Here is a 20000-nt window from a genome sequence, read left to right on the forward strand (position 1 = left end):
CTAGCAACCACTTAGCAACACATTCCTATGTCAGACAATTTTTAGCATTCCACTATGTTAGCCAAAACTTTTTGGAGTTTTTGAACATTTAGCCCAAAGTCAACTGCATCCCAACCACTCTTCACATTCATTTTAACTTTTCAACGTTATTAGCGTACTTTTCCAAGCCAACTTAAAGTTCGTTATCGAACTTTCCTTTTCTAGTTTTGCTTGATGTTTACTTTAGGAGTTCAGGGGTACGAGTTTACCTCGGTGGACGAAATACAGTTTGGAGATGAGTGCAGGTGTTGCTGTGAATTCAGAGGATTTAAAATACAGTAATCATGCTGATAAACTGTGTGTCTATTACTATTTCACCCAGTAACATTTGATCTCTCTCTATACCTCTTTAATTCTGATAACACAGGGGGAAAAGTTTTAACCAGAACCTAAGAAAAGTGGTTTCCCCACTGTTTACTACAGCAGGAGAGGATTAAAGCACATTAGCTGCTCAGGTGACCAGCCAACGCCGCTATAGCCAAAAAACGTTTGATCAATAAAATACTAAAAATATTTAAAATTAATAAAAAAATTATTAATACAAAATAAAAACTCATTTAAAACACAATCAAATGCTATCTAATAGTGCGCAGAATTATATCTGTTTCAGTTTCAAATAATTGAAACAGCTTACCAAAACCTCAACCTATCCTTTATATTTGACAATATTTGATTCAATTTACAGGTCCTCACTCATCTTAATTTATTTAACTAAACTGAGTTTTTATTTTCAGCCTCGCGCTGAATTCACCTCCGCGCTGAGAGAGAGAGAGAGAGAGAGAGAAAGAGAGAGCGAGCGAAGCGCATTTTGCCTGATTTCTCTTTATTAAATATCAATAAATATGTGAATTTAATACAATTTAATACCATACATTTAACTACACTTGACAGGACCTTATTGATTACAACATTTTTTTTTAAATTTGCAATGCCGTGCGCGCTTTCCTTATGACTGACGCTAAATCCTTATAACTGATGGATCCAAACTGTTATATTAATACCATTTTAACTTTTTCGTTTCTATGTTATGAAATTCGTTAGATTATATTTTTGTCAACATTTTGGGTTTATTTTCGTTTGTTATTTTTGTAATAATAATAGAAATCTAACAGGCTTATTCTATTTGTGTGAATAACATGAAATGTTTAAAATAAATACAGACATGTTGAAAAAAAAATGAAGACAAGCTGCAACCTAGATATAATAGAATAATAATAAATAATATGATATCGTCCATTGGCACAACCCTAATTGTAACTAATACAATTACACAGTGATGGGATTTTGATGGATTAGGCCAGTGTTTCTCAACCCTGGCCAAGGAGGCCCACTATCTTGCACTTTTTGGAGTTGTTCTGCTTCCAATACACCAGACTGTCACGGATGACCCAGGCAGGGAGACGAGGAGACGGATGCAAGTGCAGGTAGGGTGAAATAAATAATAATAATTTAATAAATAAATAAGTAAACAAGGAACAAGTAAACACGTAAACATAAAACAGGGAGATATATACAAGGAGAAAGGGAGTGAACCAAATAAATGAAACTAGATAAACAAATAACCAAAAACCAAAACAAACCAGTGAAACTATAGAACAAACAAGAAGTACTAATGATATAAACAAACGGGGAATAAATAAACAAAGAACAAACGAGGGACTGAATAAATACAAAACTAAACTGGGCAGGGATACATATATACAAGGAAACCAACAAGAATCTAAACTAGACAGGGAATAACTAAACTAGACAATAATGAATAAACTAAACAGGGCAAGGAGAAAACAAAGGAAAATAACAGGGAACTATAAATAAACAAGAAGATATAAACAAGGACAAGGGCTAAGGCTATGAAAACGAGAACGACAAAACAACAGAGGTTAGTGCAAAGACGGACGAGGGACAAGTGACAGAGGAGGGCTATTTAAACTAACATGAAACACACTAGAAGTGGAAACACCTGGGGAAAGGGTGGAGCTACAAATGAGAAACACGTGGTGGAAAACTACTGACAAGAGACACAGAGGAGCACAGGTCACGTGGGAATAACACACAGAGACATGAGACAAGACCAGGACGTGACAGAAGCCTCCCCCTAAACGCGCAGCTCCCGAGGCACATAAAAACGAACCCCGGGGGCTGGCGGCGGGGAGAGGCCGGGAACAATAGGAGACGAGACCAGGGACTGAAACGGAAACTGGACATTGTACGGAAACTGGACATTGTACGGAGACTGGACGGGAGACTGGGACTGGACATTAGACAAGGACGCAGACTGGAAAGGGCTTGGAAACAGAACAGGGGATGGACACTTAACAGGGGACTGGACAAAGGACGGAGACTGAACAGGAGACGGAGACTGGACAGGGCACGGAGACTGAACGGGAGACTGGACGGGACTGGACATGGGAACAGGGACGAGAACATTAACAGGGACAGAAACTAACACTGTGACAGGGACAGGCACGAAGAAACCATTAACAGGGACAGGAACAGGAACAAACACAGACACGGGGACCAAGACAGGGAGAGACAGGGGTACAAAAAACATAGGTGGGTGCCCAGGACTGGCAAAAGTCTCTGGAGAAGTCCAAGGAGCCAGCCTGGGCACAGTTCTGGGGTCAAAGTCCGTGGGCCTCGGTGCCTGCCTGGGTAAACGAGTCCTGGAACCGGTGGGGTGGCGACTCTGGCAGCGGGAGCTGGTGCTGGCGGCGCGGCGACTCTGGCAGCGGGAGCTGGTGCTGGCGCAGACACGGAGGCTTGAAATGCTGGAGCAGACACGGAGGCTTGAGATGCTGGAGCAGACACGGAGGCCTGCACTGCTGGAGCAGACACGGAGGCTTGAGCAGCACGCTCAGCAGCATAAGCAGAGTCTAGAGCGGTAGGTGTCCGGGGGTGTGGCTCAGCACCTGAAGATGCCTCGTAGCTGGGCGTGTCCGCCGAATGAGTTTTGTAGCTGGGCGTGTCGAGATCCAGCGGAGCAGCAGCGGGGCTTGAGACCGCGGGTGGAACAAAAACCCGGACCGGAGCTGCAGCTTCGCCGGCGGAGGCCACAGTTGGCAGCGCGGGGCCGCCGGTAGAGACCGGCGCGGGAAAAGTCACTGAAATAGTCCCGGAGCACAGCTGGGTTGCCGCGGAGATAGTCCCAAAGTGAGGCTGGATCGCAGTGGTGGAATCCAGCTCTGCAGCCGACATGAAAGCCAGCTCCTCAGCCTGAGGGGCTGGCGCTGCAGCTGCGGTACTCAAGGCTGTGGGTGCCGCAAAAACCCGGACTGGATTTGTAATCCCGGAGAGCGGCTCGGCCACCGCTGCAGTTTCGGAGAGTGGCTCGGCCACCACAGCAGTCTCGGAGAGCGGTTCGGCCACCACAGCAGTCTCGGCGCGCGGTTCGGCTGCCACCCCGGTATTCATGGAGCGCAGTTTCACAGCCGCCGTGGAAGTTACAGAGTGAGCCTTAGCCGCTGGAGAGGAGAGTGTTTTGGCCGCGGGAGGAGCTAGCTTTGGAGGCGCTGGGGAAGCTAACGCCTTAGCCACCGGGGATGCTAACTCTGGAACCGCTGGTGAGGAGAGAGTCTTGGCCGCAGGAGAACGGACGGCAGTCGGCGTCTGGAAGGCCGGTGCTGCTGAAGTTCTCCCCGAGGTGGATGCCGCTTCCTCCAGGAACCAAGGTGGACACGTGTGCTGGAGGCAGAACAGCCCCTGGAGGCAGCGGCAGACGAGCTGGTGTAGGGAGAAAGTCCTCCTCTTCCTCAGAGCTGCTGGGAGCGCACCCGAGTCCCGCTCCTTGAGCCTCGGGTACTCGGAGGCACCGAGGCTCATAGCACCAACCCTCATCGCCCCCCCAAGAAAATCCTCCCCGGAAAAGGGGTCTTTTTCCGGCTGGCGGGACCCTTTAGAGCGCTTACCCCGAGGCCTGCAGCGTCCATGAGGCCTCGAGGTTTCCTGCGCCGGGATCCCGCCTGGAGTACGGCGAATCGCCATCCTTGAACCGGTCCATGCAGAACCTGCTGCGTCCATGTTCTTGGTCGGTCTTTCTGTCACGGATGACCCAGGCAGGGAGACGAGGAGACGGACGCAAGTGCAGGTAGGGTGAAATAAATAATAATAATTTAATAAATAAATAAGTAAACAAGGAACAAGTAAACACATAAACATAAACATAAAACAGGGAGATATATACAAGGAACAAGGGAGTGAACCAAATAAATGAAGCTAGATAAACAAATAACCAAAAACCAAAACAAACCAGTGAAACTAGAGAACATAAACTAAACAAACAAGAAGTACTAATGATATAAACAAACGGGGAATAAATAAACAAAGAACAAACGAGGGACTGAATAAATACAAAACTAAACTGGGCAGGGATACATATATACAAGGAAACCAACAAGAATCTAAACTAGATAGGGAATAACTAAACTAGACAATAATGAATAAACTAAACAGGGCAAGGAGAAAACAAAGGAAAATAACAGGGAACTAGAAATAAACAAGAAGATATAAACAAGGACAAGGGCTAAGGCTATGAAAACAAGAACGACAAAACAACAGAGGTTGGTGCAAAGACGGACGAGGGACAAGTGACAGAGGAGGGCTATTTAAACTAACATGAAACACACTAGAAGTGGAAACACCTGGGGAAGGGGCGGAGCAACAAATGAGAAACACGTGGTGGAAAACTACTGACAAGAGACACAGAGGAGCACAGGTCACGTGGGAATAACACATAGAGACATGAGACAAGACCAGGACGTGACAATTTATTATTGTGTTAATGTGAGGCTGTCAAAGTATGACAATTAATAAAATGTGCAGGGCAGTTGCCCTTAAAGACCAGGATTGAAAAACAGTGTAATAAGCAATAGAATAGGCTCTACCAAAAGACCACAAATTAAATGCTGTCACTGAAATCGTTTCATACCTACACTGCAAAAATCTAAATATCAGCAATTGAAATGATATTTTACATTATTTAAGTAATTCAGAGCCCAAAACAAGCACATACGTTTTTTTCATGATGGTTGTATCTACACAGGAAATTTGGCAGTGTTAAATCAACATTGTTAGTGTTAAATTAACACTGAGGGTGTAAAGTTTAACACTAAAAAGTGTTGATTTAACACTGCCAAATTTCCTGTGTACACTTAATAATTTAAATCAAGGGTGTTCACTTGATTTATGAATTTAAGTGTAACGCAAACACCTAGATTTTATTGATTATTTTTAAAGAAAATTTACCAAGAAAAAAATAAGCAAAATGCTGTGCAAACGCTTTGACTAAAAATTTGACTTTAACTAATTTAGACTTTAATAGAATGTAGATAAACAATAATAAACGAGAATATAGCATAAAATATTTTATTAATTAGACTGTACCAGGAACTTATATACAGACACACAAATCAGAAAAAAATTAAATAATACAAAATATCAAATCAAATCATCAAATCAAATTTATTTGTATAGCGCTTTTTACAACAGGTGTTGGCACAAAGCAGCTTTACAGAAACATGATTACAGGACAAAGAATCAGGCAAAACATTAAACATAGAAAATACAGAACCCCCAGTGAGCGCGGAGGCAAGGAAAAACTCCCTCAGAGCTGCAGGAGGAGGAAGAAACCTTGGGAGGACCAAGACTCACATTTGAGGGGGGACCATCCTACCACTGGTCAAACGGCTTTTAAATTAAAATTTAAAAAGTCTTTTATACATCCATATAGGTTTTATGTATTCAGGAGTGTAATAGCGCCACTAATGGCTTGGATGTAATCAGTAGTGGAGAATAAGATGGACGATGAGCAGCTGATCTGTGGTGGTGGTGGAGAAGAGCTGACTTCAGAAACTTCCATCAGTCTGGCCGGACAGGAGACGCGAGAGCCTGAGGGTCCAACATCGGTATCGGGTCAGACAGGTGGGCAGTCAGTAACTCGGAGGAAGGCAGAGAGATGGAATTAGTTTTGACTGGATTTATGCAAAACTGAGAATATTAAAACATTATCAGAGTGTGGCAAATGACTCCGGCAGAACTGAATAAAACAGCCTAACTAAAGGCAGAGAGCCAGAAGGTAAGATAGACATGGAGGCTCCGTGAAACACTGGCATCCACCCACTCCACCGTCCACAAACCTGAGTGACCGTGTGCAGTGGGAGAATAGCAGCACCAGCATCTCAGTTTACCACAATTCCCTCTGTCCATGAACCCCTGAATCTGCAGCCTTATCTAAAGGAAAAAACATTAATTACCAAAAGCTAAACTAAACAAGTAAGTTTTCAGTCTAGACTTAAAGATTGAGACTGTGTCTGAGTCCCGAACATATTCGGGGAGATTATTCTAGAGTTGGGGCGCTTTATAAGAGAAAGCTCTTCCTCCTGCAGAGCTCCTCTGAATTTTAGGGACTACTAAGAAACCAGCACCCTGAGATCTAAGTAATCGTGGTGCTTCATAATAGGAGATGAGGTCTCGTAAATACTCAGGAGCGAGCCTGTGTAGGGCTTTATACGTTAACAGGAGAATTTTATAGTCTATGCGGAATTTGACTGGCAGCCAGTGCAGTGCTGATAGGACTGGACTAATATGGTCAAATTTTCTAGTTTTAGTAAGGACCCTGGCTGCAGCATTTTGAACTAGCTGAAGTTTATTTAAGTGACTGCAGTAACATCCAGACAGTAGCGCATTACAGTAATCTAGCCTTGAGGTAATGAAGGCATGGACTAATTTTTCTGCGTCATGCAGTGATAGGGCATTTCTTAGCTTGGCAATGTTACGTAGGTGTAGAAAAGCTGTTCTAGTAACATTAGATATGTGTTTATCGAATGCTAGATCTGAATCTATAATAACTCCAAGGTTTTTAGCTGCTGAACCAGGTGTGATTTAGCATTAAGTCTGATAATTTATTTCTAGCAGCTTTGGGGCCTAATAGGAGAACTTCTGTTTTTTCACTATTTAATAGGAGGAAGTTGTGCGACATCCACAATTTCACATATTTTACACAATCCTCAATTTTCTTTAATCTCACTCTGTCGTCAGGTTTGGCTGATATGAAGAGCTGCGTGTCATCCGCATAACAATGAAAATCTACGTCATGTTTTCTAATAACTTTGCCCAGTGGGAGCATATATAATGTAAATAATAATGGTACAGTTAAAAAACCTCCACGGTACAGTTAAAAACCTCCGCGGTACAGTTAAAAACCTCCGCGGTACAGTTAAAAAACCTCCACGGTACAGTTAAAAACCTCCGCGGTACAGTTAAAAACCTCCACGGTACAGTTAAAAACCTCCGCGGTACAGTTAAAAACCTCCGCGGTACAGTTAAAAAACCTCCACGGTACAGTTAAAAACCTCCACGATACAGTTAAAAACCTCCGCGGTACAGTTAAAAACCTCCGCGGTACAGTTAAAAAACCTCCACGGTACAGTTAAAAAACCTCCACGGTACAGTTAAAAACCTCCACGGTACAGTTAAAGAGCTCTGCAGGACAGTAGGAGAGTATCGCGAGACAGCAGGTGAGTGTCGCGAGACAGCAGGAGAGTGTCGGGAGACAGTAGGAGAGTGTTGCGAGTCAGTAGCAACAGGACAGGGACAGTTTTTGCTCTTACTGCTGCTGTATATCCACTCCGTATCTCACCGCGGTCACGCCATCTGCACTTAGAAAACGCTCGGTCGCGCTATCCACACCGAAAACTGGAGTGCGCGTCTAAACCGTGTTTTACTGTAGCAGCGTGCACAGCGCACCCGGAGGAGCGGAGACTGGCGCTTCTCGTGCAGAGACTGAACTGGAACAGAAACTAGTTACACCTAAATAAACTTGATTTAACGAGGTCTAATCCACAAATATACACCAGAAAGACCACTTCTTATCTGTAGAACAGTGTAACGTTTTGAAAAGGTTTGGAGTGTTATTAAATAAGCAAATCAAATTGTTATAAAATCACAGCCCTAAATTCTTAAAGATCTTATTCTCATGTATCCCAGATATATGTTTGAAGTGATATTACTGTATCATTTTTGAGTAATTGAATACCAAAACTATCTATTCGGTTTTGTATAAAAGGGATTTTGGAGTGCTATAAAACCAAAAAAATCTAATTCTTCTTAAATCAGAACATGAAATCCTTAAATAATACCTTCCATACTATTAATGTCATGCATGTATACTGATTGTACAGTATCATTTTGGAGTAAATGAATACCAAACTTAGGAAAAATGTATATTCGTTTGTGCATAAACCAGATTTCGGTGTCCTATAAAACCTTCAAATCAAATTGTTATCCAATGAAACCAAGAAAGTCTTGAAGAACACATTCCATTCTATTAATGACATGAGTAACAAGTGATATTACTGTATCATTTTGGATTAATTGGATACCAAACTTGGAAAAATGTCTATTCGGTTGTGCATAAACCACATTTCAGAGTCCTATAAAACCAGCAAATCAAATTGTTATCCAATGAAACCAAGAAAGTCTTGACAATCACATTGCATACTATTAATGACATGAGTAACAAATGATATTACTGTATAATTTTGAAATAATTGAATACCAAACTGAGGAAAAATGTCTATTCGGTTGTGCATAAACCAGATTTCAGAGTCCTATAGAACCAGTAAATCAAATTGTTATCCAATGCCACTAATAAGGTCTTGAAAAACACATTCTATACTATTAATGTTTGGAATAATTGAATACCAAACATAGGAAAAATGTCTATTCGTTTGTGCATAAACCAAATCCTATAAAACCAGCAAATCAAATTGTTGTCTAATAAAACCAAAACAGTCTTGAAGAAAATATTCCAATCTACCAAGAACATTAGTCACAAGTGATATTACTGTGTCATTTTTGAGTAATTGGATAGCAAATTTAGAAAAAAAATGCCTGTTCAGTTGTGCATAAACCAGATTTTGGAGTCCTATAAACCATCAAATCAAATTGTTATCCAATGGAACCAAGTCCTTCTTGATAAACACATTCCATACTAGTTTTATAGGACCCCGAAATCTGGTTTATTCACAACCGAATAGACATTTGGTTTCCAATTAATCCAAAATTATACAGTAATATCACTTGTTAAATATTAAAAAAATATTTTACATGCGAAAAATGTCTATTCGGTTGTGCATAAACCAGATTTTAAGGTCCCATAAAACCAGCAAATTAAATTGTTATCCAATGCCACCAAGACATTCTTGAAAATCACATTCCATACTATCATTGACATGAGTAACAAATGATATTACTGTATCATTCTGGAGTAATTGAATACCAAGCTTAGGAAAAATGTCTATTTTCTTTTGCATAAACCAGATTTTAAGGTCCTATAAAACCTGCAAATCAAATTGTTATCCAATGCTACCAAGACTACCTTAAGAAACACATTCTTTACTATTAATGACGTGAGTAACAAAGGATATAACTGTATCATTTTGGATTAATTGGATACCAAATTTAGGAATAAATGTCTATTCGGTTGTGCAAAAACCTGATTTCGGAGTCCTACAAAACCAGCAAATCAAATTGTTATCCAATGCCACCGAGACTGTCTTGAAGAACACATGTCATACTATTAATGACATGAGTGAAAAGTCATATTACTGTATTATTTTGGAGTAATAGAATACCAAACTTAGGAAAAATGTCTATTCAGTTGTGATAAACCACATTTTGGAGTCCTATAAAACCAGCAAATCAAATTGTTATCCAATGCAACTAATAACGTCTTGAAAACCACATTCTATTCTATTATTGACATGAGTATCAAGTGATATTACTTTATCATTTTGGAGTAATTGAATACCAAACTTAGAAAAAATGTTTATTCGATTGTGCATAAACCAGATTTCTGAGTCCTAGAAAACCAGCAAATCAAATTGTTATCCAATGGCACTAACAAAGGCTTGGAAAACACATTCTATACTATTAATAACATATGTATCAAGTGATTTTACTGTACCATTTTGGAGTAATTAAATATCAAACATACGAAAAATGTTAATTCACTTTTGCATAAACCAGATTTCAGAGTCCTATAAAACCAGCAAGTCAAATTGTTATCCAATGCCACTGAGACAGCCTTAAAGAAGACATTCCATACTATGCATGACATGAGTATCAAGTGATTTTACTGTATCATTTTGGAGTAATTGGATACCAAACTTGGAAAAAATGTCTATTAGGTTGTGCATAAACCACATTTCAGAGTCCTATAAAACCAGCAAATCAAATTGTTATCCAATGCCACTGAGACAGCCTTAAAGAAGACATTTCATACTATGCATGACATGAGTAACAAAGAATATTACTGTATCATTTTAGAGTAATTGGATACCAAACCTAGGAAAAATGTATATTCGGTTGTTCATAATCCAGATTTCGGAGTCCTATAAAACCAGCAAATCAAATTGTTATCCAATGCGACTAAGACACTCTTGAAGAACACATTATATACTATTAGTGACGTGAGTAACAAAGGATGTTACTGTATCATTTTGGAGTAATTGGATACCAAACTTAGGAAAAAAATCTATTTGGTTGTGCATAAACTAGATTTGGGAGTCCTATAAAACCAGCAAATCAAATTGTTATCCAATGCCACTGAGACAGCCTTAAAGAAGACATTTCATACTATGCATGACATGAGTAACAAAGAATATTACTGTATCATTTTAGAGTAATTGGATACCAAACCTAGGAAAAATGTATATTCGGTTGTTCATAATCCAGATTTCGGAGTCCTATAAAACCAGTAAATCAAATTGTTATCCAATGTGACTGAGACACTCTTGAAGAACACATTACATACTATTAGTGACGTGAGTAACAAAGGATATTACTGTATCATTTTGGAGTAATTGGATACCAAACTTAGGAAAAAATTCTATTTGGTTGTGCATAAACTAGATTTGGGAGTCCTATAAAACCAGCAAATCAAATTGTTATCCAATGCCACTGAGATAGCCTTAAAGAAGACATTTCATACTATTAGTGACGTCAGGAACAAAGGATATTACTGTATCATTTTGGAGTAATTGGATACCAAACCTAGGAAAAATGTATATTCGGTTGTTCATAAACCAGATTTCGGAGTCCTATAAAACCAGCAAATCAAATTGTTATCCAATGCCAACAATACAGCCTTAAATAACACATTCCATGTTATTAATGACATGAGTAACAAAGAATATTACTGTATCATTTTGGAGTAATTGGATACCAAACATAGGAAAAATGTATATTTGGTTGTTCATAAACCAGATTTCGGAGTCCTATAAAACCAGCAAGTCAAATTGTTATTCAATGCCACTGAGACAGCCTTAAAGGAGACATTCCATACTATGCATACCATGAGTATCAAGTGATTTTACTGTATCATTTTGGAGTAATTGGATACCAAACATAGGAAAAATGTATATTCGGTTGTGCATAAACCAGATTTCAGAGTCCTATAAAACCAGCAAATCCAAATGCTATCCAATACCACCAAGACAGCCTTAAAGAACACATTCCATGTTATTAATGGCATGAGTATCAAAGAACATTACTGTATCATTTTGGAGTAATTGGATACCAAACATAGAAAAAAATTCTATTTGGTTGTGCATAAACCAGATTTGGGAGTCCCATAAAACCAGCAAATCAAATTGTTATTCAATGCCTTTGAGACAGTCTTGAAGAACACATTCTATACTATTATTGACATGAGTATCAAGTGATATTACTGTATCATTTTGGATTAATTGGATACCAAACTTAGAATAAATGTCTATTCGGTTGTGCATAAACCAGATTTTAAGGTCCCATAAAACCAGCAAATCAATTTTTTATCCAATTCCACTGAGACAGTCTTGCAGAACACATTCCATACTATTATTGACATGAGTAACAAGTGATATTACTGTACAATTTTGGATTAATTGCATACCAAATGTCTATTCGGTTGTGAATAAACCAGATTTCGGGGTCCTATAAAACTAGTATGGAATGTGTTTATCAAGGACTTGGTTCCATTGGATAACAATTTGATTTGATGGTTTATAGGACTCCAAAATCTGGTTTATGCACAACTGAACAGGCATTTTTTTTCTAAATTTGCTATCCAATTACTCAAATATAGTAATATCACTTGTGACTAATGTTCTTGGTAGATTGGAATATTTTCTTCAAGACTGTTTTGGTTTTATTAGACAACAATTTGATTTGCTGGTTTTATAGGATTTGGTTTATGCACAAACGAATAGACATTTTTCCTATGTTCGGTATTCAATTATTCCAAAATTAAACAGTTATATCACTTGTTACTCATGTCACTAATGGTATGGAATGTGTTCTTCAAGACTTTGTTAGTGCCATTGGATAACAATTTGATTTGCTGGTTTTATGGGACTCCGAAATCTGGTTTATGCACAACCAAATAGACATTTTTCCAAGTTTGGTATCCAATTATTTCAAACTGATACAGTAAAATCACTTGATACTCATGTCAATAATAGTATAGCATGTTTTCTTCACGACTTTGTTAGTGCCATTGGATAGCAATTTGATTTGCTGGTTTTCTAGGACTCTGAAATGTGGTTTATGCACAACACCAAATAGACATTTTTTCCAAGTTTGGTATCCAATTACTCCAAAATGATACAGTAAAATCACTTGATACTCATGTCAATAATAGTATAGCATGTGTTCTTCAAGACTTTGTTAGTGCCATTGGATAACAATTTGATTTGCTGGTTTTCTAGGACTCTGAAATGTGGTTTATGCACAACCAAATAGACATTTTTCCAAGTTTGGTATCCAATTACTCCAAAATGATACAGTAAAATCACTTGATACTCATGTCAATAATAGTATAGCATGTGTTCTTCAAGACTTCGTTAGTGCCATTGGATAACAATTTGATTTGCTGGTTTTATAGGACTCTGAAATGTGGTTTATACAGAAGTGAATCAACATTTTTCGTATGTTTGATAATTAATTACTCCAAAATGGTACAGTAAAATCACTTGATACTTATGTTATTAATAGTATAGAATGTGTTTTTCAAGACTGTCTTGGTGGCATTGGATAACAATTTGATTTGCTGGTTTTATGCGACCTTAAAATCTGGTTTATACACAACTGAATAGACATTTTTTCTAAGTTTGGTATCCAATTATTTCAAAATGATACAGTAAAATCACTTGATACTCATGTCAATAATAGTACAGAATGTGTTCTTCAAGACTTTGTTAGTGTCATTGGATAACAATTTGATTTGCTGGTTTTATGCGACCTTAAAATCTGGTTTATACACAACTGAATAGACATTTTTTCTAAGTTTGGTATCCAATTATTTCAAAATGATACAGTAAAATCACTTGATACTCATGTCAATAATAGTATAGAATGTGTTCTTCAAGACTTTGTTAGTGTCATTGGATAACAATTTGATTTGCTGGTTTTATAGGACTCTGAAATGTGGTTTATGCACAACCGAATAGACATTTTTCCAAGTTTGGTATCCAATTATTTCAAAATGATACAGTAAAATCACTTGATACTTATGTCAATAATAGTATAGAATGTGTTCTTCAAGACTTTGTCAGTGCCATTGGATAACAATTTGATTTGCTGGTTTTATAGGACTCTGAAATCAGGTTTTTGCACAATCGAATAGACATTTTTCCTAAGTTTGGTATCCAATTACTCCAAAATGATACAGTAAAATCACTTGTTACTCAAGTCATTCATAGTATAGAATGTGTTCTTCAAGACAGTCTTGGTGGCATCGGATAACAATTTGATTTGCTGGTTTTATGGGACTCCGAAATCTGGTTTATGCACAACCGAATAGACATTTTTCCTAAGTTTGGTATTCAATTACTCCAAAATGATACAGTAAAATCACTTGACACTCATGTCAATAATACTATGGAATGTGTTCTGCAAGACTTTGTTAGTGCCATTGGATAACAATTTGATTTGCTGGTTTTATAGGACTCAGAAACGTGGTTTATGCACAACCCAATAGACATTTTTTCCAAGTTTGGTATCCAATTATTTCAAAATGATAGAGTAAAATCACTTGATACTCATGTCAATAATAGTATAGAATGTGTTCTTCAAGACTTTGTTAGTGTCATTGGATAACAATTTGATTTGCTGGTTTTATAGGACTCTGAAATGTGGTTTATGCACAACCGAATAGACATTTTTTCCAAGTTTGGTATCCAATTATTTCAAAATGATACAGTAAAATCACTTGATACTCATGTCAATAATAGTATAGAATGTGTTCTTCAAGACTTTGTTAGTGTCATTGGATAACAATTTGATTTGCTGGTTTTATAGGACTCTGAAATGTGGTTTATGCACAACCGAATAGACATTTTTTCCAAGTTTGGTATCCAATTACTCCAAAATGATACAGTAAAATCACTTGATACTCATGTCAATAATAGTATAGCATGTGTTCTTCAAGACTTTGTTAGTGCCATTGGATAACAATTTGATTTGCTGGTTTTATGGGACTCCGAAATCTGGTTTATGCACAACCGAATAGACATTTTTCCAAGTTTGGTATCCAATTATTTCAAAATGATAGAGTAAAATCACTTGATACTCATGTCAATAATAGTATAGAATGTGTTCTTCAAGACTTTGTTAGTGTCATTGGATAACAATTTGATTTGCTGGTTTTATAGGACTCTGAAATGTGGTTTATGCACAACCGAATAGACATTTTTTCCAAGTTTGGTATCCAATTATTTCAAAATGATACAGTAAAATCACTTGATACTCATGTCAATAATAGTATAGAATGTGTTCTTCAAGACTTTGTTAGTGTCATTGGATAACAATTTGATTTGCTGGTTTTATAGGACTCTGAAATGTGGTTTATGCACAACCGAATAGACATTTTTTCCAAGTTTGGTATCCAATTACTCCAAAATGATACAGTAAAATCACTTGATACTCATGTCAATAATAGTATAGCATGTGTTCTTCAAGACTTTGTTAGTGCCATTGGATAACAATTTGATTTGCTGGTTTTATGGGACTCCGAAATCTGGTTTATGCACAACCGAATAGACATTTTTCCAAGTTTGGTATCCAATTATTTCAAAATGATACAGTAAAATCACTTGATACTCATGTCAATAATAGTATAGAATGTGTTCTTCAAGACTTTGTCAGTGCCATTGGATAACAATTTGATTTGCTGGTTTTATAGGACTGTGAAATCAGGTTTTTGCACAATCGAATAGACATTTTTCCTAAGTTTGGTATCCAATTACTCCAAAATGATACAGTAATATCCTTTGTTACTCATGTCATTAATAGTATGGAATGTGTTCTTCAAGAATGTCTTAGTGGCATTGGATAACAATTTGATTTGCTTGTTTTATAGGACTCTGAAATGTGGTTTATGCACAACCGAATAGACATTTTTCCTAAGTTTGGTATCCAATTACTCCAAAATGATACAGTAATATCCTTTGTTACTCATGTCATTAATAGTATGGAATGTGTTCTTCAAGAATGTCTTAGTGGCATTGGATAACAATTTGATTTGCTTGTTTTATAGGACTCTGAAATCTGATTTATGCAAAAGTAAATTAACATTTTTTGTATGTTTGATATTTAATTACTCCAAAATGGTACTTTAAAATCACTTGATATACATGTTATTAATAGTATAGAATGTGTTTTCCAAGACTTTGTCAGTGCCATTGGATAACAATTTGATTTGCTGGTTTTATAGGACTCTGAAATGTGGTTTATGCACAACCGAATAGACATTTTTCCTAAGTTTGGTATCCAATTAATCCAAAATGATACAGTAATATCACTTGTTACTCATGTCATTAATAGAATGGAATGTGTTCTTCAAGACTTTCTTGGTTTCATTGGATAACAATTTGATTTGAAGGTTTTATAGGACACCGAAATCTGGTTAATGCACAACCGAATATACATTTTTCCTAAGTTTGGTATTCATTTACTCCAAAATGATACTGTACAATCAGTATACATGCATGACATTAATAGTATGGAAGGTATTATTTAAGGATTTCATGTTCTGATTTAAGAAGAATTAGATTTTTTTTGGTTTTATAGCACTCCAAAATCCCTTTTATACAAAACCGAATAGATAGTTTTGGTATTCAATTACTCAAAAATGATACAGTAATATCACTTCAAACATATATCTGGGATACATGAGAATAAGATCTTTAAGAATTTAGGGCTGTGATTTTATAACAATTTGATTTGCTTATTTAATAACACTCCAAACCTTTTCAAAACGTTACACTGTTCTACAGATAAGAAGTGGTCTTTCTGGTGTATATTTGTGGATTAGACCTCGTTAAATCAAGTTTATTTAGGTGTAAAACTCGTTTCTGTTCCATTTTAAGTCTCTGCACGAGAAGCGCCAGTCTCCGCTCCTCCGGGTGCGCTGTGCACGCTGCTACAGTAAAACACGGTTTAGACGCGCACTCCAGTTTTCGGTGTGGATAGCGCGACCGAGCGTTTTCTAAGTGCAGATGGCGTGACCGCGGTAACGAACTCACGCTGCAGCTTTGGGAGCACCATATCAACGCCGTCCAGATGCTCTCCAGCTACCTCTCCGGTCTTCAAGGGGAAAGTCCAGCTGACCACAACCTTGTCCACAGCGGTGGAGAAAATCCCAGACCTGCGCGTTTCTGACACAGCCATTAGCACCCCGGAGTCAGCGGTGAACTCTGTTACCAGTTCGGTGTACATTCTGGAACTCCTGGCGGTCATGAAGTGCTCCATCTGCGGCAACAAACAGGACAAGCTGGATCACCGCACCGTGTTTCATCGCTGCCAAAGCTGCAACATGAAGCAGAAGACCGCAACCCAATAATGGCTCACGTGAACGTATCGCCTTTTTTTTCACAAATCCTCATATCTTCAAAGTACATAATATCTGCTTACACAGCTGCACTAATCTGTTTATAAGCAGCCAAAATGTTATTAAGGTACCTATAATGCTTTGAGGTTTATTAAAGATTAAGTCATTGCTGTTTATATAAATCAATAGAGTTCCACTGAAGAGTTTCTGTACAATTACTCCCCAGAATCATTCAAACAGCTCAGCAGCACCTCCTACAGTAACGCGCTGCTTCCAAAACACAGTAAACGCGTATTTGTGACATAAAAAGGCTTACATAATAAAAGAAATTACAGTATTTTCAAAACATAATGAGCAGCTGTATCACTACTTCAGGTATCTCAATAAAAAATAACAAGTAGATAAACACACAAAAAAAATTGATGCTAGAGATCAACATTAAAAATAAAATAACGGAGTGTCTATTTGCACCCGGGTGCAAATAGCACGTGCCACACAGCAAGGCTATTTTCACCCCTTAATTAAAAAAAAAGAAAGAGAACTCATCTGCGCATGTCTACCAATGAATGCGAGGGAGCGAAAAGGCGCAAATTCACAGATGGGGAAACGGAGACCATAGGAAATGGTAAGCAGAATTTGGTTATTATTTATGTATAAAAGGCCCATCACTCAATTTAACTCTACATTTTAAGATAAATATTTAAGACAGAGTGTGAGAATTATTATCTATCGAACACTGTTGACTGAAAACGAATAAGCTAAGCTAGTGTTTTGCTGGATCTCAGTTTAAGTTATTTGATTGAATTAAAGTTTGAGGCAGTTAGGTAACTTGTATCTAACCTTATCTTAGTTATTAAGTAAAAAGTTTTGTATTTTGTTGCTTATTCTGATTAATTTAGCTAGCTAGCTAGCTTATTGCTGGCTAGTATAGAGCCCGGGAGGGGCCGTGGGTAAAAAAAAAAATTTAAATCGAGCGAACAATGTAGCAGTTCATGCCACCAATTTCTCTAATTCGTGCGAACGATTTCTTTTATTCCAGCGAACGATTAAGCCAACTCTTATTTCTAGTTCATGCATGCACAGGCAGGATAAACACAGTCTCCGGCGATGTTCATGCCTTCTGCGGTGGCGTTTTAGGGCAACTCTTAATTAGAGAATAAAGTCTTAATCCGCAGTATTTTGATTTTAATTGTAACTGCTTGGCCTGCAGCGCAGGGCACGGAGGGAAAAGAGCACATACCGTCAGTTAGAAACGTAGAAAAATGACGGTGATCTCAGGATCTCATAACAGATCATGCATGATCACCGTCAGTTATCTACGTTTCTAACCTGCTGATTATTAATGTTCTAGTGTTACAGCTTTCGGCTCTGCGCTGCGAGATTCCTCTGTGCGGGGAGAGCGCGCGGCGCGACACGGAGGCTTTCCACCGCATTTTAGTTTTTGCTACCAAACGAACATAAATACAGTAAATTCCAGTCATGAATAAAGGAAATAAACCTTTTACTGAAACAAGACGACTGTCTCGGTGTGTTATAAATCACGTGTTATGATCAATGTGGAATTGTGTTTATTAATTCCTTATGTTCAACAATAATATAACGTAAATAAGTATATTTTACTTAGTACAGTATATTCAATTGTAAACTGTAATAATGAGGAAATAAAGATGATATAAAAATTTATATAATACAGTGTGTGACATTTGTCTATGAATGGGTCATATAATGTACTAGGCTACTTTAAATCTGTAACACTATATAAAATTAAAATAGCTGGCCTAAAATAATAATACAATGTTTTAAGATGTTTATTTGAGTGGGCAGTATATATTATAATTTGGATCAATTTGATAATTTATTCCAGTATGTCATAAAAATGTGTGACCAAATGTAATTGTAAGATGTAGGACATTAATATCATGATATTACACCAAAAACAGGTATCCTGTTATCTCATATAACAATTATCCCAACTAATTTGTATTACAAATTACACTTGTATGCAAATTATATGAAAATGAAACCATTTAAACATACTATTTTCTGATACATCATTATCAGAATTATAATGCAGACTTATAAGCTCAGAAACATACATAAACCGTTTTATCACACTGTTTCATGTGCATATTTTTTTGAACTACTTTATAATTATTTGGATTTTATGTCTTTTTATATGACATAAAAGCTAGAAACAGCATATGTTATACATGAAATGCAATTTTGTGTTTCCATCATTATATACCTGTAAAAGGTGACCATATTTTGCTACACAGATTCCCATATAGAGGGTGTAAATACCATGAATGTAATAATGATGTAACCAGATTTAAGAAGGGGTGCATTTCCTTGGAGGCTGACTGAATATCTAGTACTAAAAGTATTTCTTGGTTGGGTGTACAGTTATAGGGGGTGCTTTATAAGGTAGATCTGCTGGGAAATATTGGGAATATTTTAATATGAATTATGTTTATTTAATTAATACATTAGCCCTATATTACTAAATAGTGAGAAATTAACTATTCCACATTGATCATAACTTTGACGCGCATATCATGCTTCACAGTATATTTGAATTTGATATGGTTTTTATAACACACAGAGACAGTCGTCTTGTTTCAGTAAAAGGTTTATTTCCTTTATTCATGACTGGAATTTACTGTATTTATGTTCGTTTGGTAGCAAAAACTAAAATGCGGTGGAAAGCCTCCGTGTCGCGCCGCGCGCTCTCCCCGCACAGAGGAATCTCGCAGCGCAGAGCCGAAAGCTGTAACACTAGAACATTAATAATAAGCAGGTTAGAAACGTATAACTGACGGTGATCATGCATGATCTGTTATGAGATCCTGAGATCACCGTCATTTTTCTACGTTTCTAACTGACGGTATGTGCTCTTTTCCCTCCGTGCCCTGCGCTGCAGGCCAAGCAGTTACAATTAAAATCAAAATACTGCGGCTTTAATCTCGTTATATTAGACTTTATTCTCTAATTAAGAGTTGCCCTAAAACGCCACCGCAGAAGGCATAAACATCGCCGGAGACTGTGTTTATCCTGCCTGTGCATGCATGAACTAGAAATAAGAGTTGGCTTAATCGTT

General features: G+C 37.5%; 1 long non-coding RNA gene across 1 annotated transcript in view; it reads right to left on the minus strand.

Moving 5' to 3' along the window:
• Positions 1-5482: 5482 nt before the first annotated feature.
• LOC125805058 (uncharacterized) overlaps positions 5483-20000 on the minus strand; it is a 34238-nt gene continuing 19720 nt past the window's right edge. Inside the window, exon 2 of the long non-coding RNA XR_007441340.1 lies at positions 5483-6344. This is a non-coding gene — a long non-coding RNA (uncharacterized LOC125805058). The remainder of the gene's footprint in view (positions 6345-20000) is intronic.

Source organism: Astyanax mexicanus, chromosome 11, assembly GCF_023375975.1.
Source record: "Astyanax mexicanus isolate ESR-SI-001 chromosome 11, AstMex3_surface, whole genome shotgun sequence".
Lineage (NCBI taxonomy): Eukaryota > Metazoa > Chordata > Actinopteri > Characiformes > Acestrorhamphidae > Astyanax > Astyanax mexicanus.